Source organism: Aedes albopictus, chromosome 2, assembly GCF_035046485.1.
Source record: "Aedes albopictus strain Foshan chromosome 2, AalbF5, whole genome shotgun sequence".
In the NCBI taxonomy this organism is placed as follows: Eukaryota; Metazoa; Arthropoda; class Insecta; order Diptera; family Culicidae; genus Aedes; species Aedes albopictus.
Window position 1 is genome coordinate 224,085,112 of NC_085137.1, and position 25,915 is coordinate 224,111,026.

General features: G+C 37.1%; 1 protein-coding gene across 2 annotated transcripts in view; it reads left to right on the top strand.

The window, feature by feature from the left end:
- The first annotated feature begins 2,590 nt into the window (after positions 1 to 2,590).
- LOC109433068 (facilitated trehalose transporter Tret1) overlaps positions 2,591 to 25,915 on the top strand; it is a 151,220-nt gene continuing 127,895 nt past the window's right edge. For both annotated transcript variants that reach the window (XM_062851205.1, XM_019709455.3), the window contains exon 1: positions 2,591 to 2,931. The gene's annotated coding sequence lies outside the window, so the exon portion shown is untranslated. The remainder of the gene's footprint in view (positions 2,932 to 25,915) is intronic.

Sequence of the window (25,915 nt, forward strand, 5' to 3'; positions counted from 1 at the left end):
AATTTCTGATGAAATCCTGGAGAAATTCCCATGGAACTTCTGAAGGGATTCCAGAGAAACTACTGGAGGAATTTTAACAAACTTTGTTGGACACATCTTCGGAAAAATCTGCGGGATATTCTGGATATAGCTCTGTTTGAAATTCAAACGAAGTTCTAAAGTTTTTTTTATCAAAAAAAATGTCGTTGATATTTTTAAAAAGTACCTCTGTTTTTAGAGATTCTTGAAAAACTAGTGGAGAACATGCAGATGAATTCCTAAATGAAACTCAATAAAAATCTTAAAATATCTTATTTCAGACTCTTTGATGACATCAAAAAAGTCCTTGAATGAAATTAAAAATAATATATATTAACAAATATTTAATTGTTTTGGAAGATATCTTGAAGCATTCATGCACTATGTTGGTTGTTGTTTCCTGAATATTTTGATTTATTTATATAATTGCTGATTTGAAATTAATAAAATAAATCGAAATAAATCTTAAAATTCCAAAGAAATTGTTGTCGATATAGGTATCTGAATCGTATTTTAACAAAAACTGCTCCAAAACTTCCACCAATGCCAAGACTAAAAAATTAGCAATCTGTAAGTTTTTATCAACAAAATTTAAACGCATTTCATCTGAAATTAATCCAAGATTTGAATTATTAGATTAGATCAACAATAACAATATTATTTTTCAGCTTTCAAAAGTCTGCAAAAGCCTCCACATAATTTGAAATGTTTTCAATATGTCTTCACAAAAATAAATGTCTTCACAGAAGTTCAAATGTATTCAAAATGAAAACATGTCTTCACATCTGGCATTCATGCATACAGCCATGGACTGGAGGCGACTCTTACGTACAGCAGAGGACACTCAGACCTTAGTCTGACCGGTAAGGTAAGGTAAGGGAAAACGATACAAGGCTATAGGCTAACTGGAGAATGAAAATCATCGTTTTTTAATTCCCAAACAAACTTTGAAGTGCTTGTGCAATCTCAATTTTCAATCAAGTTTTGGGAGAAGGCATAGCTCTGGTTACAAATCGAATAAGCGGTGCGGAGTAAAAAGGATTTTTTGAATCACCTTATCAATCAAACGTTTCTTTTATACCTTTTGCAAGGTCGATCTGCAGGAGACCGATCATGCGGACGCATGGTCTTTTATAGCAAGCATAACAAAAATTGTAATGTTACAACTGAGGGAAACCGTGGTGAAGATTGGCAAAGGCATTACTCATAATCAGTACAAACATTTAGATCCACGAGCTATCTGTTACATAGATGGATATTACAGCTAACCTCAGCATATAGCAGCAAAACAATATAAAAAATATGCAAACTGAAAAAATGGGTTTCATTTAAATGAATAAATCATAAGCTCCACCAATGAAACGTTTTGGTAATTTTACATGGACCATTGAATTCCATTTTTAAGAAAAATAATATTTGCACATCAACAACTTTTAAGTTTTAAGTGTCCTTCTTACAGATGATATCTTATTACCCTTTGATAAAGACAGTACAAAAACAAAAAAAAGCTTTTCTGATGAAAAGCTTCAATTAAATGACGATGATCAAACCTTGGCGTGTTAGTGGAATACCTGCATGATCACCTGTATGTAAAAGAAAATCTGATTATTTAAGTACTGTTCCTTTTAAAGCTCAAATAACCATCATTCAGTCATCAGCAACCATACATTATTCAAAAGCAGTTTTCTTCCTATAAGTCACAAAACCATCATTAAACATTATTTCAGTAACAAATTTTGAAAACGACGTATAATCAATGGTGTAGCATTGGTTATACGTCGTTTTTAAAATTTGTTACTGATTTCACTGTTATCCAGATGGTGACCAGAGTGCAGTGATAAATTTTTATTAACATTGGTTGAGATTTCAGCGAGAAAACTGCTTTTGAGTTTTTGTTAAACGATGATGGTTTGTTTCCTCTTAATTCCACTAAAAATTTGCATTCTCTGACATATACGTAAGTACGATACAGGTCGAAATACGTATTTGCCAAACAGTGCAATTTTCAGTTGAATTCAAATAAACAGTACTTAACTCGATATTCTCTTACTTATCAATTAAATATTTCTTGAATAGCATCGGTACAGTGCAAAATGTTAACCATATAAAACAGTACTGCTGTGAACCACAACTACAATTTGCGATTCACGCAGAGTAGTTTGGTGTCATGAATTTTGAATAAATTGAACTTGAAGCACAGGTACCACGTGCAAATAACTTTATCACACATAGATCATTCAAATCTTCCTCCAAAGGTTAATTTTTGCAACCATTCGACAACTTTGCCTATGCTAATCATATCTAATGCAGCACATGGTCATTACTGCGCATGCCCAGCACCAATTGATATCTGTCAACTACGTTTCGCGTGGTGTTACTCAACCGGGTGTGTGAGTTACTACACCGCACCGCCGCCCAGACAGTCCGCTCCAATCACACTAGTACGCTACCGAGGGGGGTAACCCATTATCGTTGGCGACAACACGGTTTGTTGGTATATTCACGGTATCTACCTACATGTATCATCATAGGCACCGACTTTGTATTTGCCAACCGACCGTTCTGAGTGGCCCTACAACCAAGAACTCAGTATACGTTTATTGGAAGTTGTCAATCTGCGTTCAGTTGTCAAAAGTCAGTTTTTGTCGTCTGCTAGTGAGAACGGTTCGCGAGACGTACAGAGTGTAGTTCTCGGGGAGTAATTGAAGTCATTTGGCTGTATTGTTTGTTCTAACGGCGGAATTCCGAGCGTCGGAAAATTGTGTACAATGGTTCTACAGATTTTTACGTACAAATCTTGTACCAGTGATTAGTGAATCAAACCTAGAAAAAGTGCTGTCTGGTAGCGTAGTGATAAAGGTCCATTGCTCAGCTAGTTTTTACGTAAGATGTGAAGAAGCAGTCTGGGAAAATGTAGGTGAATCGTACGTGATGCATTATAAACAACCGCTGAATGCTGTTGAGCAGTGCGAAGAGTGCCTGTGCGTGAAGAAGAAGACATCGATTTAAATATATGAATGGTTCTCTGATCCTCCCGAACGACGACGGCTGGTCGAACAGTATCCAGACGGTAGATGGTGTTTGTGTAATTTTCGTCGGTTCATCTACCGGAAAAGGTCATTTCAAGAATACAGCACCATACGTACGGCCATTTTTCGAGCTGGTGGAATGATTTCTGCCCAAAATGAAGAAAAAATAGCTCCTCAGTGAAATAAACATCCTACAGTTAAGGCCGATTGCACAGTGTTGGTGCTTATCGAGCTTTATGGTGTTTTGATGTACGGCTGCTCAAGACCGCTGTTCTGATAAGGGATGTCAGTTTTAATAGGTCAGATACAGGCAATAGCAGTGGGTGGCACGGAGGAATATTTGCTTCTCGGAATAGTACACAGAGTCAACTTGCGCACTGCATGAACCTCAACTGGGTCAATTGAGATTCTATGAAATGGGAAATGACCCCTGACTGAGATGATTAGTCCCGAGATGTAAACCATCGCAACATACGAAGCAACTTGTAACAATCTGCAACAATTTATGGCACACATTGATTTCTCTTTGAGTAACTGTAACTATTGTAATATGTATATCCTCTTTACGTCCAAAGAGCGGAATTTTACAATCGTAAAATGCAATTATAGTTTCAATCAGGGTTTCATAAGACACGATTTGGATGAATTCTAAGGATACCTATCATCAATTATTTAATTGTGTGAAATATTACTATATTTTATTGACATGGTATCTGCAGTTTATAACTCAAATTTTCTAGAACACCGTTCCATACTGTTTCCAAAGGCCCAATTACGTGATCGAAATTGTTTTGGGCGTGAAATATTTATTTTAGAGATTTGGTGTTTTCGAAGAAGTTTTTGGTATATCAGAGCCACTAATGTGAATAACCCACCTAAAAGTGCGATAGAAATTCGATTTTTTTTTTCATAAGTTAAGATAGCGTGTTTATGTCTTCAACAAAGTTGTAGAAAATGTCATTATGAGAAAACTTGCCGAACAAACTTTCGCTCTATCTGCTCAATTTGCCATTATTTTTGAATGACCCCTTAAAATCAGTATTTTTGTTGTAACTTTTTCCAGACATTTTTGGGAATTTTCAAATGTGATACAAAGTTATTTAATATGAAAAAATACGTGTTTCTTCTGAAGACGGCAACATTGTATCTTTGATAGTTTTTGAGATATTCAATAATTTATTTAAAAAATTGTTTTTTTTTTTTGCGGCTTTGTGACATTTGCAGAGGCAAAATGGGGCAAGATTTTTCAAATGAATATAAAAGAAGTTTATAATAGGTGTAAATTTTGTTTCAACTCAGGCTGGAAACTTGCTTCCTTGACAGTAAAATTGAACTGTGAAATATTTTGGTTCGTTACTGAAATATTCAAAAAACTCAAAAAATATTGAAGATAGAAATTTGTCGTCTTCAAAGAAAACATGTATTTTATCATATATAATAACTTTGTAGAACATTTGAAAATTCCTAAGAATGTCTGAAAAAAGTAACAATGAAAAAACTGATATGTAGGGGTCGTTTTCAGAAAATGACCCATATCTTTCAAAATGGAGCATATAGAACAAAAGTTTGTTCGGCAAGTTTTTTTTGTAATGATATTTCCTACAATTTTCCTGAAGACATCAGTATACTATATTCACATATGGTAAACACTGAATTTTCATCTCACTACTAGGTGAATTGATCACAAAAGTAATACTTTCAAAAGAAGGATTCTTGTCCATCAAACAACTTCTTGCAACAAACTTTTGTTGCATATTTAATAACTTAAAGAACATTTGAAGATTCCCAAAAATGTCTGGAAAAAGTTACAACAAAAAAACTGATTTTAAGGGGCCATTCACAAATAATGGCCCATATCTCGAGAAATTGAGCAGATAGAGCAAAAGTTTGTTCGGCAAGTTTTCTCATAATGACATTTTCTACAACTTTGCTGTAGACATAAACACGCTATCTTCACTTATGAAACAAAAATGAATTTCTAGCTCACTTTTAAGTGGATTAATCATATTAGTAATACTTCCAAAAGAAGGGCTCTGATATACCAAACAACTTCTTCGAAGACACCAAACCTCTAAAATCAATTTTTCATGCCCAAAACAATTTCGATCACGAAATTGGGCCTTTGGAAACAGTGCGCGTTCCAAAGAACCGGTAAACGGGTTTGGCTGAAAACGCATCATGATGGTTGTACATGTACAATCATTGTTAACATCGCACTGGTTACAGCCCAATGTGAGGGCGGTCATAAATATGATTTTGATGAAACCGCTAAATTCGATGCATATTTGCATATCAAATGCTTTTGAAAAAATAACATCTATGATTGTTTGATATCTTATGTATAAATGTCTCAGTTTTCAATTGATGCGAAAATTTTGAAAATCGGTTGTTGCCATCATGGTGAAAAAAATGTTTTGGTATTAAAATCCAAGATGGCAGCCAAAATCAATATGGCCGACCCAACTTTTTATTATTGTCAATAGTAGCTCTATCTTTCCTCGTTTCAACAATAATTCGTTTTGAGGTGGTTTTTGGAGAAACTTTTGGGTTACAACGGTTTAAATGAGCCACCATTTGACCAAAATCGGGGGGTCTGCAAAAATTGTTGTGGCTCTGCTGACTAACGGGGGGTCCACCAATATGAGTAACCAAATGCATTTTCCTTACTTGTTTAGCGAGGACTTTCAGAAAATCACCACCTTAAACATTTTTGAAGACAAGGTGTAAATAGTGGGCCGGTCTCAGCGAGAATTACCCATATATCTAATGTTACTAATGTTAGTTTAGGCGATCCACAGTAGTCAAAACTGCTCAAGAATAGTAAAACACACATAATATGATAGATTGAGAGAACTAAAAGCTGGGAAAACGTGTGCCCTGCAGTGCAATGCAGGAGATAATTGTTACTTTTTGAGTATATTGAAGGTATGACACTAAAGGGTTAATATATGTCAGCATTTTGTGCATTCAGCCTTTTGAGATTCAGCCTTATGTTACCATCCCCATTTTTATCTAAGAAAAGGAAAAACTTCAGTTTTCAATATTAATAAGTTTAACGTAACTGAGGTTTTTAACTACATAGAAGAAAGGATTGCAGAGACCATTCATCCCAATAACTATTGGGCCTACTGGCCTGACAGTCTGATGGACACATAATGGACAGGCTTCCTCTTCTTCTTCTTAATGGCTCGACGTCCCCACTGGGACTTGGCCTGCCTCGCTTCAACTTAAGGTTCTTTAAACAGTTCCACAGTTATTAATTGAAGGGCTTTTCTGCCTGCCATTGCATGAATTTGTATATTGTGAGGCAAGGACAATGATACGCTATGTCCAGGGAGTCGAGAAAATTTTCCCAACCGGAACAGGGATTGAGCCCACTGTCTCCAGATTGGCGATCCACAGCCTTAACCACTAGGCTAACTGGAGATAATGGACAGGCACTGAAGCAATTTTAGGTTGTTTTGCACCCATAATTTCGAGCATTGTTTTGCAGAACAAAACAAAACAAAAACAAGTGCGTTGAAATCCGGATTTTCCAGGATCCGTGGAAACTGGTTCGGTCCATTCTTATAAAAACATGTTTTTGTTGTTGTGAAATTCAGAAGCCTAACTTTGTTGCATTTCATTTATTCTAAGAATTTACGCTCGATTGAGTACAGCTTGCTCACATGAATTCCCAGCCGCCAATAATTTGTTTTCAAGTGGCTGTAATCTTATCACGCTAAGAAGCATTCCAAAGAAATTTAACAAACAAAATATGTACTTTCAACATTACTGCAAGGGCATTTTTGCTGCCAATGGTCAGCTTCTGATAAAATAGTTATGGCTTTATAATACTTAATTATATTGAATTTTTAAACTTACGAATAACAACAAAGGTCGATGGAAGTTTAACCTGGTAACAGGTAACGGTGATAGCTGGAAGATTGAACGGCGATCTTTCACGTTTGTTATGGCAAGTATGACACTATGCCGTTTGACACAATGCCGTTTAATACATTGGCATTCGGCATAAATCCCATTCGGTATAATAGAATTATTCATTTCTTTCAACCTCACACGTTTCTGAGTGATTACTTTTTAGTGTGCTCTCGCAATCATCGGCACGTGCTCAAACATTGTTTATGATGGCTTATATGTACATGCAAACGCAATAGCTTCATGTGAATGTTTATTTCCGTTACTCAACCAGTATAGATGCAATCGAACTAGATTATAGGGTCAAATTCAGTTTTGCTAGACATATAGGATGCGAATGATAAAGAAACAGATTATTCGTTCCCTGACCGGGACGTGCATCGCAATAATCAAACATTCTCGAATATGAATCCGGGGTGTTTCTTTTTTACTTCCTAAAGTCTGTAAATGTTGCGATTACTCTAGTCAGACCGGCAGTTATTATCAATGAACCATTACTTGCACGATGATTACCATAAAATATGTGCGGTCTCTAGTAGACCAACGACAGTAGCATTTCGATGTGGCTTCAAACGCAGAAAGGTCCTGATCTCAATAAAATGTAATCTCATAACTTCTAACTTTTGTTCTTCTGAAATGTGAATTGAATAAAATTGATAAGCCACCATGCGGGTCACTCGGCTTCAATGAGTGGACAATTACCAATGTCGATCAAAAGCTGAAAAATCCGTGCGATGTGTGAGGTAGGACCAGTGATGACAAACAGTAAGCAATGTGTTCTTTGCCACAGGCATACAGACGGATCATTTCGATCAAATTGCAATTGAAATCATCGTCACGAAAACATGAATCGCTCAATGCTAATAACAATGTGTTTCGCAAACCGATAAGTAGGTGGCGTGGGCATATGTCAAACAGGAACCAAAACAAAAAAGAGGAACGTACAGGAGATAAAAAAATGATCGGGACAGGCAAAATTTTCACTTTTCAAAAAATAGTCAACTGGCTGTAACTTTTCTAAAAGTGCATTGTTCTCGGGAATACATTGATTGATTTCTTCAGGGTCAGGTGTCTTCAGGCAGTTTTTCGTGATTCCTTTTTTAAAAGATCCTTACAGAAACTCCTCAAATGATTATTCTGAGAATTCCGCTTTCAATTCCTCTGAAGGTTACCTAAAGGATATCTCTGTAGTTTCCTTAAGGGATTCCTCTCGAAAATCGTCCACGACTCTTTCTGGAACTATTTTGAGCGTTTTTTGGGCATTTCTTCAAGGAACTAATTCAAAGATGTCATCAGGGATTCTTTCAGAAATTTCTCTGAAAATTACTTCAAAATATCTTCCACGGATGTGCTTTTGGAATCCCTCCCGGTTTTCCATCGTCAATTCCTCCAAAGATTCCTGTAGGAATTCCACCATGCATTTCTTCGGATTTTATTTCAGTGATTTCTTCGAAAATTCCTTTTGGGATTCCTACGGAGGTTTTTCCGGGCTTTCTCCGAGAGGTTGCTTCAGGAATTCCTTCAAAGATTTATGCTCTTGGAATTCCATCGGAGATTTTTTCTGCAGCTCCACCAGAGCTCTGAGAATTTCAGCGAAGTTTAGAGAACTATGGATTTTTTTAAAGAATTAAAGGGCCCATATAGCCGAGGCGGTAAACGCACGGGTATTCAGCATGACCATGCTGAGGGTGACGGGTTCGATTCCCGATCGGTCCAGGATCTTTTCGTAAAGGAAATTTCCTTGACCTCCTTGGGCATAGAGTATCTTCGTGCCTGCCACACGATATACACATGCAAAATGGTCATTGGCAGAGGAAGCTCTCAGTTAAAAACTGTGGTAGTGCTCATTGAACACTAAGCTGAGAAGCAGGCTTTGTCCCAGTGAGGACGTTACGCCAAGAAGAGGAGAGGAGGATTTTTTTATTCTTTCAGTGTTTTGTTCGGAAATTTTTCCAGGGATTCCTTCTAGGAATTTTTGTATATTTTTTTGTGAATACCTTGAAGCTTTTTCGAAGGATTTTTTTTTTTCGGAAATCAATTCAGTGTTTCCGTTTGGAATTCCTTTTGAGTTCTCTTTGCGATTTTTTCTAAGAATTCCTTCTAAAATACCTTCCGGAATTTCAAATTTAACCAGTCTTTGGACTTCTTTCTCACTTTGGAGACCGTTGAATTACTATCTCGCAGCATATTTGTTTCAAAACAAGATGGAACAGCTCATGATCTTCCATGGAATGTTCAACATTTTTTTCACGCATTTTCACTTTAATTACTTTTAGCTTGATCGCAACAAACCACATGACCAAGCAATTCACAGAATGTAAACAATATAATACAAAGAGTAATTGAACAAAATTTGAGTAATCTCTGTCCTCTGGGAAAAAGTGACAGCCAGTTGTAAATGTTGATATAATTTCGCCTTTTTTTTTTCTTGGTGTGTACTCAGCTGATTGAATTTCAAAATTTGTCGCAAATTCCAGGTTACTGACAAAATGTGTGATTAATTATTTCCAGTGCTGTCATGGTAAACTCAGAGCTAGTTTGTCAAGGTTCCCCGATTTCAGCGCCCCCTCACTGTTCACATGGATGAATACCTAGTGGAATCTCTGAAGAAACCGCTTGAGTAATTCTTGAAGGAATTGCTGGAACAACTTCTGAAAGAATCCAAGGAACAACTTTTGGAGAAATCCCTGCTAAAATTACTAAAGTAATTTTAGGAATATTGCAGAAATCTCTAAATATTTTCCGAAAGTATCACTTAAGAAATTTCTGTAAGAATTTAAAAAAATCGGAGGATAATTTCAAATGAATTTCTTAAACAAGCAGGCATATTTTAAGAATTGATTGATGGATCTTTTGAAGAAAATTCAGAAGGAATACCTGAAGAATAACTGAAAACCCTTGGTAGAATAACTAACACAAACCTCTTCAGATATTCTTGATAAAAAAAACCCAAATTAATCCACCTAGAGGTGATAGTGCCTTTTTCGTCGTATATGTTCTCACGATCTTTCCGTCGACGTAAGTCAAAGTGTTCCTGAATCATGATATTTTTTTAAGAAAAGCAAGCATTTTATCAAAGCCATCATTGAATTGACTTAAAACTTATTGGTGGCACATACTCCGAAGTTGTGTTCAGCGTAAAAGCAGAGCTGAATAATATCTGATTTCTCAGTTGACTGCTTGAGTACCTTCACTAACATTGGGAGCTGATCAATATCAAGACGATACTAACAAGCTAAGATATAACTTTTTACACATTCACAGATCACTTTGCGGTCTTCGATAAAGTTTTTTTTTGCACATTCTAGGTTATATTTTATTGACCGTTAAAAATAAAAACGTATTGAGTATAGTGAGACGTCTGTTTGTATGTGGGTTTAATATGTTCTCTTACACATATTTATTGCTTGCATTGAAGCATCAAACGCTGGTTGTGCAACCCTACCAGTAGTCTCTAAATAATGTGGTATGAGCCTATTTTCTAGTTAACCGTTCCTCAGGTTATTAAAAAAGCCGTGATGTGATGTGTCGCATGGTACATTTGGTTACTTTCCGGAACAGATTCCGGAGCACCACCGGGTCTCCCATATATAGTCTGAGGCAATATCATTGCTAACGTACATCAGGTTACCTAAAAAACCCAATATTTGATTTATCTTATGCATGGGTACAAATCACTTTTATGGCGGGTTTGATTCCCGTTCCGGTCGGAAACATTTTCTCGACTTCCTGAGCATAGTGTGTCATTGAACTTGCCTCACAATATACAAATTCATGCAATGGCGGGCAAAGAGAACCCTTCAATTATTAACTGTGGGAGTGCTCTAAAGAACACTAAGTAGAAGAGAGGCAGGCCAAGTTCCAATGCGAACATCGAGCTATAAAGAAGAAGAAGAAGTTATCAAAAAAGCTGCTATTTAATGTACTGTCAAACCCCGCGTATTCATCACTCTTTAATAAGACACTTTTTAACATGTATCCTTCTCATTCGAAATTTGTTGAATTAAAAAAATGATCAAATGTCTCAGTGTAATACACTGTAAATTCGAATGATACGATATTGTGATGTTACTTCCACCCGCAGCGGCTCCTCGTGCAGCTGCTACTTCCGAAAGTTCTAATTTGGTGCATTCCGACACCTGATCCGTTTGGTGATCAACCGCAGTGAACCTCGGAAGCCAACAATCGTAAAATGTACAAGCTATCAATTCGTACCACCACAATATCTGTAAGATTTGTGTTCAAAAACAAATCATACAATCTAAACAAAACTAAAATAGTGAGTTCCGGCGAGGCACTCGAATCTGGTTCCGGAACACTACTGACCTGAGACTATTTTCTTGCTGATCGTTCTTCGCGTTATCGAAGAAGCCTTTATTTAGTGTGCTGCGTGTATGCGTTTGGTTTTTTTTTTTCTACATTTGACCACTTCCGTCGGGGCACCTGGAACCGGTTTCGGCACACTATTGGTTTTCCAAAGTATGGTCTATGATTTTTTTGTTAACCGTTCATCAGCTTACCTAAAAAGTCATTAAATGTGTCGAATTTATGGGTTTGGTTCTCCTTTACATTTGACCACTGCCGATGGGGCAACCGTAATCGGTTGCGGAACACTACCGGTTGTCCCCAATATGGCCGAAAACTTTTTTTTTTGTTAAATCAAGATGCCTTAAAATCCGCGATTTGATGTGTCGCTTGCATGGGTTTGGTTCCCTTTTATATTTGGCCATTTCCGGCGTGACACCCGGAACCGGTTCTGGATCACAACCGATTCAGATATGTTCTGAAAATATTTTCCTGCTTACTGTTCATCAGGATATCAAAAAAGCCACGATTTGATATGTCCCTTGCATGGGTTTAAATAACTTTTATACTATGCCACCTCCGGCGGAATATCTGGAACCGGTTCCGATATGGTCTGAGAATGCTTTCCTGCTAACTGTTCATCAGGTTATCGAAAAAGCTGTGGTTTGATCACATGCACGGTTTTATTTCAATTTGATATTTGGCCACTTCCGACGGGACACCCGGAAATGGTTCCGGGACACAACCGGTTCAGATATGGTCTGAGAATATTATCCTGCTTACTGTTCATCAGGATATCGAAAAAGACACTATTTGATATGTCGCATGCATGGGTTTGGTTAACTTTTATGTTTGGTCACTTCTGGCGGGACACCCGGAACCGATTCCGGGACACTACCGGTTCAGATATGGTCTGAGACTATTTTTCTGCTTACCATCCATCAAGTTCGAGAGACGAACCAGCCAAGGGCTGAAAGTCTCTCTAATAAAGACAAATCAATCAATCCATCAAGTTATCGAAAATGCCGTAGTTTGATGTGCCGCATGGATGGGTTTGTAGCGTTTTCATATCTGGCCCCTTCCTGGGGTACCGGTCCGGAACACCTAAATGGCCATAACTCCGGAACGGCTGGACCGATCTGAACCATTTTCAATAGGAAACAATGGGACCAGATTCCGCGTCGAATGAACCGTCGGTCAATAAAATCGGTTGAGGTTTACTGCCAAAAAGTGATGTGAGTTTTTTTGTACACACACATACACACACACACACACACACATACACACACAGACATCACCTCAATTCGTCGAGCTGAGTCGATTGGTATATAAGACTTGACCCCTCCGGAGGCTCTATCAAATTTTCGTTTTTGGAGTGAACATATAGCCTTTCGGTACACCTTGGTGTACGAGAAAGGCAAAAATCTGGAAAAATCCCCTTATAAAAGTCCTGAACATTTTTTGTAATGAATTTCTGGAGGAATCCATAGGAGAAGATCCTAGAGGTACGCTTGGAGGCAATCCTAGAGGAATTTCTGAGAAAATACACAGAGGAATAGCCTGCTATATTTCTGATGAAATCACTGTGTGAATTTTTGCAGGAATCCCAGCAAGAATGTCTTCCAGCCTCTTCGTAAGAATTCTTAAAAGAATCTCTGAAATAATCTTTATAAAAAATTCTGAAAGAATCCTTGGAGGATTTTCTAAGACTATTTTGAGAAATCCTTGAAGCAATTCCTGGATGAGAAATTTCCTGAAGGAATATCTGAAGGAATGTGAAGAAATCTTGTGAATTTCTCTAATAATCTCTTGTAGAATTTCTGAAGCAATCCTTGGAGAAAATTCTTTAGAAAGCTTCTGAGTAAATTTTGAAAGGGTTCTGAATTTATGATAGTTGATGTACCCGTGAATCATTTTCAAAAAAAAAACATAAAATACTGCTTAGAAAGTTCATAGACGATTTTTTAGATATATGCTTTGGAAAATTGCTGGAGAAAACTAAATAAAAATTTCTGAAGAAATTCGTAGAAGAATTTCTGTAACAATCTATGCAAGATTTTTTTTTTTGAAAGGAATTCATGAAGTATTTTTAAAAGGAATTCATGCATCATTTTTGGAAGCTATCCGTGCAAGACTTTCTTGAGGAGTTTATGGAGAAATTTCTGAATGAAATTCTAAAGTCTTGAAAAATCCCTAGCAGATTTTCTGAATGAATTGCTGATTGAGTTTATTTTGCATTTCCATGATGATTTTTGAAGTAAATCTACTGGGAGTTTCCTGAATTAGTCCCTGAAAGTTTTTCTTTTCTGTTATTCTTCCCTGTGAGCTTTATTAGGAAATTTTAAATGAATTCTAGGATGAATTTCGAAGGGTCTTTAGTTAACCTAGAGGTTAACTGCCCCCACTCGCATAACAGTCCCATTTGCAAAAAGTAGGAATTGAGAAAACGGCATTTGAAGTTTAAAAACTTGTTTCCATATAAAACTTTGAGAAATCGCCAAAATTTGAAAAATATTTCGATCATTTCGAAACTTTTACCGATTGCTTTGCACATGAATATTAGCCTGGTACACGGTTTATATGGGAAAATACAAAAAATGGAAAAACTCTAATTCCTGTATACTTTTTAAGTTCCTCTTTGGTCCCATATCAACTGTGCAAAATTTCAGATCGATCGGAAAAACTATATTTTAGCGCCCGCCATTCTAAGTTTTTCATACGATTTACTATGGGGAAGTTTTACATCTGCAAACAAAAATCGCTAGGAGTCACCCCTAGATCCCAAAAAATAAGTCGATGAATGATTTCTGTAGAAAACTTCACGAAGTATCAGACCTCCGAAGACCGCAAACCGATGCGACGTTCGTGGAAAAAGTTATTAAGCCTCCACCCGATTGATAAAATGACGAGATTTTATTATTTATTGTTATTCCTTACATGTTAAACAGCATTGGCATGCCATTCGGTTTTCAGTTAATAACTTTTTCCACATGCCTTAGATCGCTTTGCGGTCTTCGGAGAGTTGGTTCCTCGTAAAATTTCCAACAGAAATCATTCATCGATTTATTTCAGGGGTTAAGGGGCAACTTGTGGCGATTTTTCTTTGAAAAACTGATTTTCCCCATAGTAAATCGTATGAAAACTTAAAATGGCTGGCGCTAAAATATAGTTTCTCCGATCGAGCTGAAATTTTGCACAGTTGATATGGGACCAAAAAGGAACTCAAAAAGTGTACAGGCGTAAAATGTCTTTCGGTGTCCCACTCTAATGAATATATAACTGTAAAAAATATTACAATCACTACAAAGTTGTTCAATTTTGCGTTACGTAACACACAAATCTATGATGGGACTGTTTTGCGGGTACTTTTGATATGGGATGCTCATAACTTGTTATTTTTTCACACATTAACATAAAAATTCGTAATTTTTATTGTTGTTTCTGGAAGTACATAAAAATGATGACTATTCATAACGTTAACTCAAAAGTGATGAAAAGTTAAATGGGAAAGTTATGCGAGTGGGGGCAGTTAAGGCTATGGATCGAATATCCGGAGACGGTGGGTTCGGTTTTCGTTTCGGTCGGGAAAATTTGCTCGACTCCCTGGGCATAATGTATCATTGTACTTGCCACATAATGTACAAATTCATGCAATGGCAGGCAAAGAAGACTCCACAATTAATAATTGTGGAAGTGCTTTTAGAACACTAAGTTGAAGAGAGGCAGGCCAAGAAGGAGTAGAAGAGAAAGTATAAATTTCCGCAAGGGTCTATGAAGAAATTCTCAAAAAATCTGTGGAAGTGTTTTTTTTAACCTTCCTTTTGTATCACGTTGGGAACAGCTCGCTTGCGTAGTGTACGGTTTGGGTAAAAAAATGACCCTAATGCCAAAGGAGGGTTGAAGTAATCTTTGAAGAAATCAGTAAAGAATTCTCTGGAGGAAAATCTGTTGACATTTCTGAAGAAATTATTAGTTGTATTTATAATAAAAGCCATGGGAGATTTTCAGACAGCATCCGTTGAAAAATTTGTGAAGCAATCCCTAGGACAATTTCTATAGAAATTCCTGCGGAAAATTCGCGAATGGATCTCACATTTTTTCGTTTTTCAAAACAGTACTTGGAGGAATTTCTAAACTTATCCCAGGAAGATTTTCTGACAGGAATTCAGATTTGAAAAAAAAAATACTTGGAGAAAGTTTTGGAACAAATCTTTGGAAGATCATTTGAGAAAATGCATAAAGGAATTTCCGAAGGATTTTTCCGAAAAAAATCTAGATAAGTCCCCAAAAATAGGATAAATCTCTGAAGGATTTTCTTCACAACTCTTCATGAAACTTCTGGAGGAGTCCCTAGTGGAATTTTTGGAGAAATTGAAAGATGGTGTGGGAATTTCTGGTAAAATCCTTGAAAGAAATTCCAAAGCACCCCAGTACGAAAAATGAAGGAACTTTTGAAAAAAAAAAAAATATAAAAAGCTCTGGCATAGTTGCTGAAGGCATCGTTAAGGCAAAGTTTGATAAAAGGAATCTCTGGAGAGATTTCTGAATAAATGTCTAAGAAAGAATAAATGTCTAAGGAAGTTCATGTTTTTTTTTTGGTAAAAAGTGAAGGAATTTCATAAGTAAATCATGCGAGATGTTTTGAAAGAATAATGATTTGAAGAAATTGTAGAATAGGAGGAATTTCTAAACAAAATTCTGAAGAAAATTCCCGATTTAATCCATGAAAGATTTTTTTAAAGGATCTGTGAGGAAATTTGAAGCCGATTTTTTTTATTGAACGACAACTAGCGCCACCTAGTGACGACATCACAAACTACTTTTCGAATAATTATAAAGCTCTTGACTTCCTGAAGAACTTTGCCGAAGACGACACTTTTCTATCTGCTCTGGATCTCGAGATAGAGAAATTTGAAGCTTTACTTGACGGCTAGCGCACCTAGCGACGAAATCACAAACTACTTTTTGAATCAGAAGAGAGATAGAGAAGTTTGAAACTTAACTTGACGGCTAAGCGCTATATGGCGGCGAAATCACAATGTTATTGGTGAATCACCAGATTGTTCTTGACCTATTGAACAACTTTGCCGAAGACAGAATTGTTTCAAATAAAGTAGATCTTGAGATATCGCATGTGATAACTTATGAGTGCTTCTACTGGCGAGAGTACATAGCAACCGCTTCTACATAGCGCCTCTAGTGGCCAAATTGCCAACTAACTGGATGTTAGTTGGCATTGTGTGATAGAACTATTCTAGTACAACAACTTTGCCAAAGAAAGTATTGTGCTATCTTGTAATACGTCAGAGATATTCGCTCACACCCCGCTCACACCCCAAATCTCATAAACTCTGGGATTCCTACAACACGGATTCCTACTGCATCCCCGAACCAACCGTATAGTAGGAGTCTAGACTGTATATGCCAAACACTCCGAAGCTTTTATCGAAATTTCATTTTTATCGAATACACTGTCAGTTAAATTCATTTTATGCAATTCAGTATCATAATTTACATTTTATATAACTCATTTTGGTATCATAATGGCCAATTTTTCCGAACTGGCTCATTATGCAACTGAAATGAGTTGCATAATGAAAAATAGTTGTATAATGTTCATAATGCAACTCATTTGAGTTGCATTATGAACATTATACAACTCAAATGGGTTGCATTATGAAAAAATCATTGCATAAAACTTTGTATGGAACTCGTTGCAAAACTCGATTTTTTCAGCACTCTTCATATTTATCCAACTCGGCAAGCCTCGTTGGATAAATGTACGACTCGTGCTGAAAAAATCAACTTTTTGCAACTCGTTACATAAATAACTATTATTGTTGTGCTGTATGATTGTAACAACGTTTCCATTCCCTTATCGTAGTCATTGAAGAAGTGAAGAGATTTAATGAATTAAGTTACAACCGAATTTCAAATTATGCAGTATTGGAGTGATACAAAACAAATAAATAAACACAGATGTGCTTACAATTGTATGATAAGGGACTTGTTGCATAAGCAAAGTACAGTTCATTCATGCCAAACAAATAATTTATGATTTGAGAGTGACGCGTGTCTATCAAGAAAATGGACTGGTCTATAAACCTGCCTTACATACATACGTACGCAATCTCATTCTTGGCTAAGATGTTGACTACTTCACGCCCAGATGAATGCATCCATAGCATAACTAAATTCGTATAAAATCGCAGACTTATACAATAGCCAAAGCTGATTCGATGGTGTCCGATTTCACGTAATTTGAGTACAACTTTGTGTCAACTCATCTAAGCGTGCATCCCACTCCGCACCTACTTTACTGCGCTGCATTATCAGGTGCATACATTTTATTCTCGGTACATACAAACAGACATACCGACAAATCATCCACATCTCCAGTGGTGCGTTCCACCCGAACAACGAACGAAAACATCTCCGTCGACAAAATCAAGAAGCAACTACTAACAAGACGAATCAAAGATGAAATGAGGTTCGTTGTCGCTGACGACGATCATCTCCTCAGGCATCTCTTGTCAGTGCGAGTGCGATGCGGTGGTGTTATCGAAAAAAAAAATAAACAAAAAATGACCACTAGGAACAAGCCTCGCCGGTCGGGAGAATGGGCTGCCTTTTCGCTTTTATTTTAAACGATCACGAGGCTGGTTCAGCAATGACGAAACTTGTTTTCAGGATAAGGGGATTATGTAGGAATGTTTCAACAAACACTGCAAGTTAAGAGTGTACAATTACATATGAGAAACGAAGTGATGAAATTTATAAAATTGTTTATGTTGAAATGAAAACGATTTTGTGTTACTGTATCTTTTAAATTTTCATCAGTCTATCAATTGTCTACAGTAGGGAAAGAATTAATAATGTTATTATTGAGTCCCTGCCAAGTGACAAACTTATTGAAGTGCCCGGCTGTTGGGGAAACAAAGCCCAAAATGCCAAGATGAGGTAAAATGGCCCAGCTCATACAATCATTCCTGAATGAGACCTGATCATTACTATAGGTGAATGGTGTCAAGATATGTTTGTATCAAACATTCTTCTAGAAGCTAGGCCGCCAAACCCACGAAAAATCTTTTGATTTCCTAATGAAAATTGGTAACTTCCGGTTTTTTGTGCTTGTAATTAAGGTTTTCTGATGATTTTATTACCAGCAAAGTGTTTCCAACGAGATTGAGGCACACATGGAGGCGCATGATTGTTGATGTCTACGCTATCCATATAAGGGGTCATTCAAATATATGACGATCATCGATTTGCGGGGAAGGGGTGACTCTCCATTGATTGAGTAGGGAGTAGTAAATGTCCGAAAACTGATGGACGTAATTTTTGAATGTTTTCATGAAGTGGCATCTTACCCCAAGGCAGATGGGGCACCACTTCCGTTTTACGAACCCGTTTTTAAAATCGCTAAAAATCGATTAAAATGCAATTGTTTAGTGAATATTTTTGCTGAAGCATCGAGCAAATATTGTCTAGTTGCTGTTACCACTTTGAAAGCTAATGAAGCTAATTATCATTGAAAACGATGAAAGTTTGAAAACTGGCATCTTACCCCACTTTCCCCTAGTTGTTTGTACGAGGATATACAGGGGATGGCCAAAATGTTTGGGATACGCAACTTTTTTTTCCACAAAAAAGTTCAACATGCTGTAACTTTTCATAGAGTGCATGAAAAATTTTAAATTTTTTACTGTTTGTCAATCTATTATGCCAAATCATCATAACTTTTTTCAACGTTTAAAAAATACCTATGTTTTGAAGAATTTTGAAGCATTAACACATTGTTGATAATCGCTCAAAATTTCATTCAATTCGGTTCACTGGTCTCCGAGATATTACAGCTCAAAAATTGATTGTCTTAAAAATAGTGTTTTACGGGAACGGTTCTAGCTTCGCGGAAGATTAATCAATCGAGCTCAAATTTGTACCAATGATGCACATATAATAGGTTGACTAACAGTCAAAATTTGAGATTTTTTGATGCACTCTATGAAAAGTTACAGCTTGTTGAACTGTTTGTGAGAGAAAAAAAAAGTTGCCTATCTCAAACATTTTGGCCACCCCCTGTAGTTCAAAGAACTGAAATTTGACAAGTGGGCGACCATGCGCATCCATCCTTACAACTGATTATTATGAGTTTCTCAATGAATTTCCAGTAGCATTCGTAAAGTAGGTCTTGTAACAGATGGTTGTTGTAGAAAGACATTTCGCCGAAGGACAATTAGTCGTTAGTAAAAAGACATTTGGCCAAAAATCGTTTGGCCAAATTCATATAAAGAACTGATTATGTTTGAAAGAAGGAAGAATCCCCTGAATATTCATTCAATTTATTGCCCTTTCAGAGTATTGAGATATTGGTATGATTGCTGATGGTGTTCTTGAAGAAGTTTGATGATTTCATCGAGAAAATGCTCTAGGATTTACTGATAAATCTACAAAGAAATATCTAACAGATATATTTTCAAAAAAAAAAAACTTTTAGAGCGAAACTGTATGCATTTCCTGATTGTCTGGTTCTAGTTTTTTTTATAACATAATGGAGTAATATTTTTAAAATTGGTTCCCATACACAGAGGAAGGATCAAAATATCTCCTGTTGTATTTCATCCTCATCCTCCTGTTGTTGTGTTCATAAGTTTTGCGAACAATTTTATATACATACATACATTTATTTGTTCAAAATCACATTTAAGACAAGACATAATCAACAATAGGGTAAGAAATCAAACTTTGAACTAGTCAAATTGTAATCTTAATTTGAACCATTTCGAAATTCATTAAAACGACGTACTTTTTAGGCAAATATTGTTCTGAAAAAGATGTTAAACAGCTTTCCGTAATATAACCTGATAACATGGACTTTAAAAGCATTGAAAAAGGCGTTTTTGTCATGGAAAACAGGCAATTGAAAAATCACTGTGATTTCACCCATTTCCCCCCAGAGAAAGCACATTTTTGGTGCACTCGTACAGCTCATACATTGTATCACACGCAATATGTGAACACGTCAAATGAAAGCTAATTTATCGTAGAACCGATCAACCGAATAATATTCCGCATTATTTGTCATAAAATTATCAAATTTAATTAATTCTTACTTGGAGAATGTTATCTTAAGTTGAACCATTTGTAATCTAAATTTGAACTAGTAAACGGGGGCGAGCTTCCAGTGTTGGCCAACAGACTGCGCTAGTGGTTGTTTTGTTTACTCTTGGGGGATGAGAAATTCCAAATTTAGTTTCCAAGTTCCTGAAGAGTTTAAAACATTCTTAGTTGAAATTCCACTGCCTAATGATAAATAGTTATGGGAATTAGCAGATCCATGTGTTTTTCTATTGTTCAGCACGAAATTGGCTGTTGTGGGAGATGCTCGAGCTGCTGCCGCCAGTAGTTCAAATTAAGATTAAAATGGGTTCAAACTATGATTATGATGGTTCAAATTAAGATTAAAATCATTGTTGACGAATAATCGAATTTTTCAATGAAATTCGGTGCAAATACAAACTTTTTACCACTTAAGAGAAAGCTTATACCCGTGACTTTCATGTACATAAAATTTTGCCGTAGTAAATTATTTCCATGTGGCAGAAAAAATCACTCCAAATTTGCGCTACTGCGGAGAGCTGCAATTTGGTTCAACTTTTGATTACCTACCCTAGTACGCCACAATACTCGGTTTGTAGCTGCTGCTCTCCTCCCTGTGTCGCCCAATGCTCGCCAGGTCACGTTCCACCTGGTTCGCCCATCGTGCTCTCTGCGCTCCACGCCTTCTTGTGCCACCCGGATCAGTTGCAAACACTAGCTTTGTAGGGTTGTTGTCCGGCATTCTCGCAACATGCCCTGCCCACCGTATCCTTCCGGCTTTGGCCACCTTCTGGATGCTGGGTTCGCCGTAAAGTGCAGCGAGCTCGTGGTTCATCCTTCTCCGCCACACACCGTTCTCCTGAACACCGCCGAAAATCGTCCTTAGCACGCATTGCTCGAAAACTCCGAGTGCTTGCAGGTCCTCCTCGAGCATGGCCCATGTTTTGTGCCCGTAGAGGACCACCGGTCTTATTAGCGTTTTGTGCATGGTGCGTGGGTGAATCTTTTTCGACCGCAGTTTTTTCTGGAGTCCGTAGTAGGCCCGACTTCCGCTGATGATGCGCCTCCGAATTTCACGGCTCACGTTGTTGTCAGCCGTCAGTAAGGATAGTAGAGGTAGACGAATTCCTCCACCACTTCGAAAGTATCCCCGTCTATCGTAACATTACTACCCAGGACCCAGACGGATCCGGTCGTGTTCGGTTCCGCCTATCAGCATGTACTTTGTTTTAGAGGCATTCACCACCAGTCCGACCTTTGCTGCTTCGCGTTTCAGGCGGGTGTACAGCTCTGCCACTGTTCCAAATATTCTGGCAATAATGTCCATGTCGTCCGCAAAGCACACAAATTGACCGGATTTTGTGAAAATCGTTCCCCGGCTGCTGAGCCCGACTCGTCGCACCACACCTTCCAGAGCGATGTTGAAGAGTAAGCATGAGAGTCCATCACCTTGTCGCAGTCCCCGGCGAGATTCGAATAAACTGGATAGTTCACTCGAAACTCTTACGCAGTTTTGCACACCGTCCATCGTTGCTTTAATCAGTCTAGTCAGCTTCCCAGGAAAGCCGTTTTCGTCCATGATTCTTCATAGCTCTGCGCTGTCGATAGGGGAGACTGGGGAGACTTGATCCCTTTTTCTTAATTTGCCTGTAATTTCAAGAAAAACACAAAACTTGATCCGTTTTTCGTACAGAATGGAAGCTAAACATCTATTGCAAGTTTATACACAACAGAAGGACTTTAAATTATTGTTAAAGTTTTCAAAACTGTGTTTTTATGGAGGCATGTCTTATAATGTATTTTTTTAAAATGGGCCACAATTGATTTCCTTTTGAGCACATTGTAAATTTAAAGGGAAAATAACCTCAGAAGCTTCCTTTTCATTTTCATTTCAAGTTTTCTTGTATTTTTGATGAATATGGTGAATTTGAAATTATAATATTTCCTTAAATTGTTAAGGTTAGGCGCCGTCCACAAATTACGTAACGCTTTAGGGGGAGGGGGGGAGTGCGGCCGCGCATTACGGCCCATACAAAAATTTTAGGGTATTCATACAAAAAAACGTTACGGAGGGGGGAGGGGGGGGGTGGTTCAAAAGTGCCGATTTTAGCGTTATGTAATAAATGGATGCTGCCTTATGCTGTATTTTGAAAATGGGGAGACTTGATCCCTCTTTTTATGGTGTGTATTAAAATAATAATTATCTGACATGTTTTATCAATGAATATAGTACAATTCCGAGTAAATAGAGGCTTCCAAATAGAATTTTATTTTTCACATGTATAATGTGTGTGTAATCCTCGAGGGATCAAGTCTCCCCATGTCACTGTTGTATATATGTACCAAGCTGCTTTAATTAAAATATTTATATAACAGCCTTATTTGAATAAATACGTTTGATAGTATTTTACTTACACTCAGTGTTGGTAAAAACTCAAATTCTCAAATCTCATGCTTGAGTTGTTTCACGCGCGATTCTTGACTCGCCAAACTCACCGCCGAAAAAATCATGCATGAGTTGACTCGCGATTTCACTCATTGTGTTATTTCTTGGTGTTCTTATTATTTACATCGAAGTTTTTAGGATTATATGATAGAACAAAAGCAAGCCTATCGTACAACAACATTGGATGTCGTTCAAATTGATTTGGATTCGTTTTACAAGCGAACGAGATTTCGGCGCTTGACTCGTGAGAGCGAGATTTTGCATGAAAATCTCATGCGTGAGAAAATGATTCAGAATCTCGCGCGAGTTTGCTCACGCAGGAGCGGTTCGTGAGTGTGCTTTGACTGTGATTTTACCAACACTGCTTACACTATGTGCTGTAAAATTTTGACACGATTTGGTTCAATTTTTACAAAGTTATTGAAATTTTTCGGAATCGCCTAAAAGATTTCTGAAGGACTGAAAACAAACCATCAGCCATTAAAAAATAATGCACAATCAAAATCAATTGTAACCAAAACATTGTCGTCTTTCAAGATGTAGTTTTGGAAAAAAAAAATGCTAGAAGAAAACAGTTTTTGATTCCGAGAAAATATGGGGGGAACAAGTCTCCCCAGGGATCAAGTCTCCTCAGTCTCCCCTGCTGTCGTATGCCGCTTTGAAGTCGATGAACAGGTGATGCGTTGAGACCTGGTATTCACTGCATTTCTGAAGGATTTGCCGTACGGTAAAGATCTGGTCCGTTGTCGACCGGCTGTCGATGAAGCCGGCTTGATAATTTCCCACTAACTCATTCGTTTTAGGACGACGGAAGATGATCTGGGATAGCACTTTGTAGGCAGCATTCAAAATAGTGATCGCCCCGAAGTTCTCACATTCCAAATGGTCGCCTTTCTTGTGAATGGGGCAGATTACCCCTTCCTTCCACTCCTCCGGTAGCTGTTCGGTTTCCCAGGTCCTGACTATCAGCCGATGCTGACAAGTGGCCAACTTTTCTGGGCCCATCTTGATGAGTTCAGCTGCGATACCATCCTTACCAGCTGCTTTGTTGGTTTTGAGCTGGTGAATGGCATCCTTAACTTCCCTTAGCGTGGGAGTTGGTTCATTTCCGTCCTCCGCTGCACTGGCGTCGTCGTTTCCTCCGTTGCCGTGGGCTCCCGTGCCTACGTTCTCCACGCCGTTCAGGAGTCAATTTTATATCTAATGACTTAATTTTTTGCACACGATGAGAATTATACGGTCTCTAACCCTATACAAAAAAGCACATCAATAGTATGAAATTGACTTAGTTATAGCGGCAAGTGCCCAAAATAGGTGCACCTGCCCAAATAGTACAAGACGCTACCTTTTTTTAAATTACGATTAAAAATGGTTTCTGTAAAACATTTGAACATTTTCTATTAGAAAATCAGTATTGCGTGAAATAAACTATGTACACAGTTAAAATTTACAATTATAGGAAACTCGCTATGCATGATGGTACACGTTCGTAGTTGAAATCCTTAATATCTTCTCAGCAATTATAAAATACAAGAATACAAAATATAAAATTAAATTTTTGTATCAATCTCAGTACTTCTTTGAAACAACTATCGGCTCCGATTGTCTTAGCATATAGCGCTGAATCGTTTATTAAAAGTACAATAGAATATGAAAAAAAATCGTGTAGTGAACTTTTTATATTAGTCAATTCAACTGTTCGAAAATTTAGTGAATTTCTTTCAAAATTTGCCGAGGATTTCTTCGGATTGTTTTTCTTCGGCAATTCCTTTTGTTTTTATTTTGTAATTACTTCGCCCCTTTTGTTGGGCGAATCGCTCCGGAAATTTAACCGGAAATAAATTTAACAACTTATTTGGTGCCATTCCGAAATGTGTAATCTTGGCTATTATGTTTAAAAATCCACCGACAAACCCTTCTAAAGTTGTTACCGAAGTTTTATTCCTATTGGGTCTGTCCAGAAATGCATATTGCTGTAAAGTGCCATTAATAAAAATAAAATTGGAAGCTTTTAAAGCTTTTTGTATTTTAATTTTCTTTAACAACTATTCTGGTATTTTTCTGCTTTTTTGAAAATTCTTCTGACTTTTTTATGGAATTTATCTTGCAAAACCTTTAGTAATCAATTCGGTAATTTCTTCGAATATTTTTTCGGCATTGCCTTAGAAATTCTCCAAGTATTTTTTTTTATCGGGGACGTATAATATGTTATGCCTTTGAGAACTTATTTATGAATACCTTTCGAGATTCCATGGGCAATTTATCTAAGAAATCTTTCGGAAATTCCTTTGATTGCTCCTAGCAGAAGATATTTACTTCGGCAATTCCGTTGGAACAAGGAACACTTGTTATTTAAGCTAAAGACTGCGAGGCCGTTACCCATCAGAGACTTAGTGCAAAATTTAGTAGAAGACTAATTATAGTTCTTGTGCATACAGTAGGTTGTGGCTTATTTTTCAAAAGTTGTTGAAACCTGGAATTAGTAAGCTCTTTTGGATTCAAATGTCGTAAATAGAGCAATCTCTGAATTTGAGCCAAAAATATTGAGATTTGGAGGTGGCACAGTAGCTTCAAAGTCGAATTTTCGAATAATAAAAAGGTGTTTCACTTCAAGTGTCATAACTTTTTTCAATTTTCAACCGATTTTCAATATTTTTTTATGAATCTCCCACAAATTAAATTTTTAATATACCTTTTTCAAAAAAAAAAAATAACTTTGAGATCCGGTAAATTTTTAACCGCTTGACCAATTTTAAATCTTTTAGCGTGCTTTTGTAGATATGTATTTATATTGCCTATTTTTGTTCTCAACAAACTATTCGTATAAGTATAAGTACGGGCTTGGTGGTTGTATCTTTCTATCCACTTTCTCTCTCTCTATCTCTTCTCTACATATTACAACTTATGTATATTCATATGTTCATAGTCATTGCTAGAACCAGAAACAAATTGCAAAAATTCGTTTCCCTTCCTTCTAACTTCCACAGCACTGTGTATATGACGCCTACAAGTTATGCAACCAAAGCGGACTGTGCCGCTTATCCTTCATAGTAATCACCACACAATCTATCTGCTCACGAACATCCCCAATCCATGGATC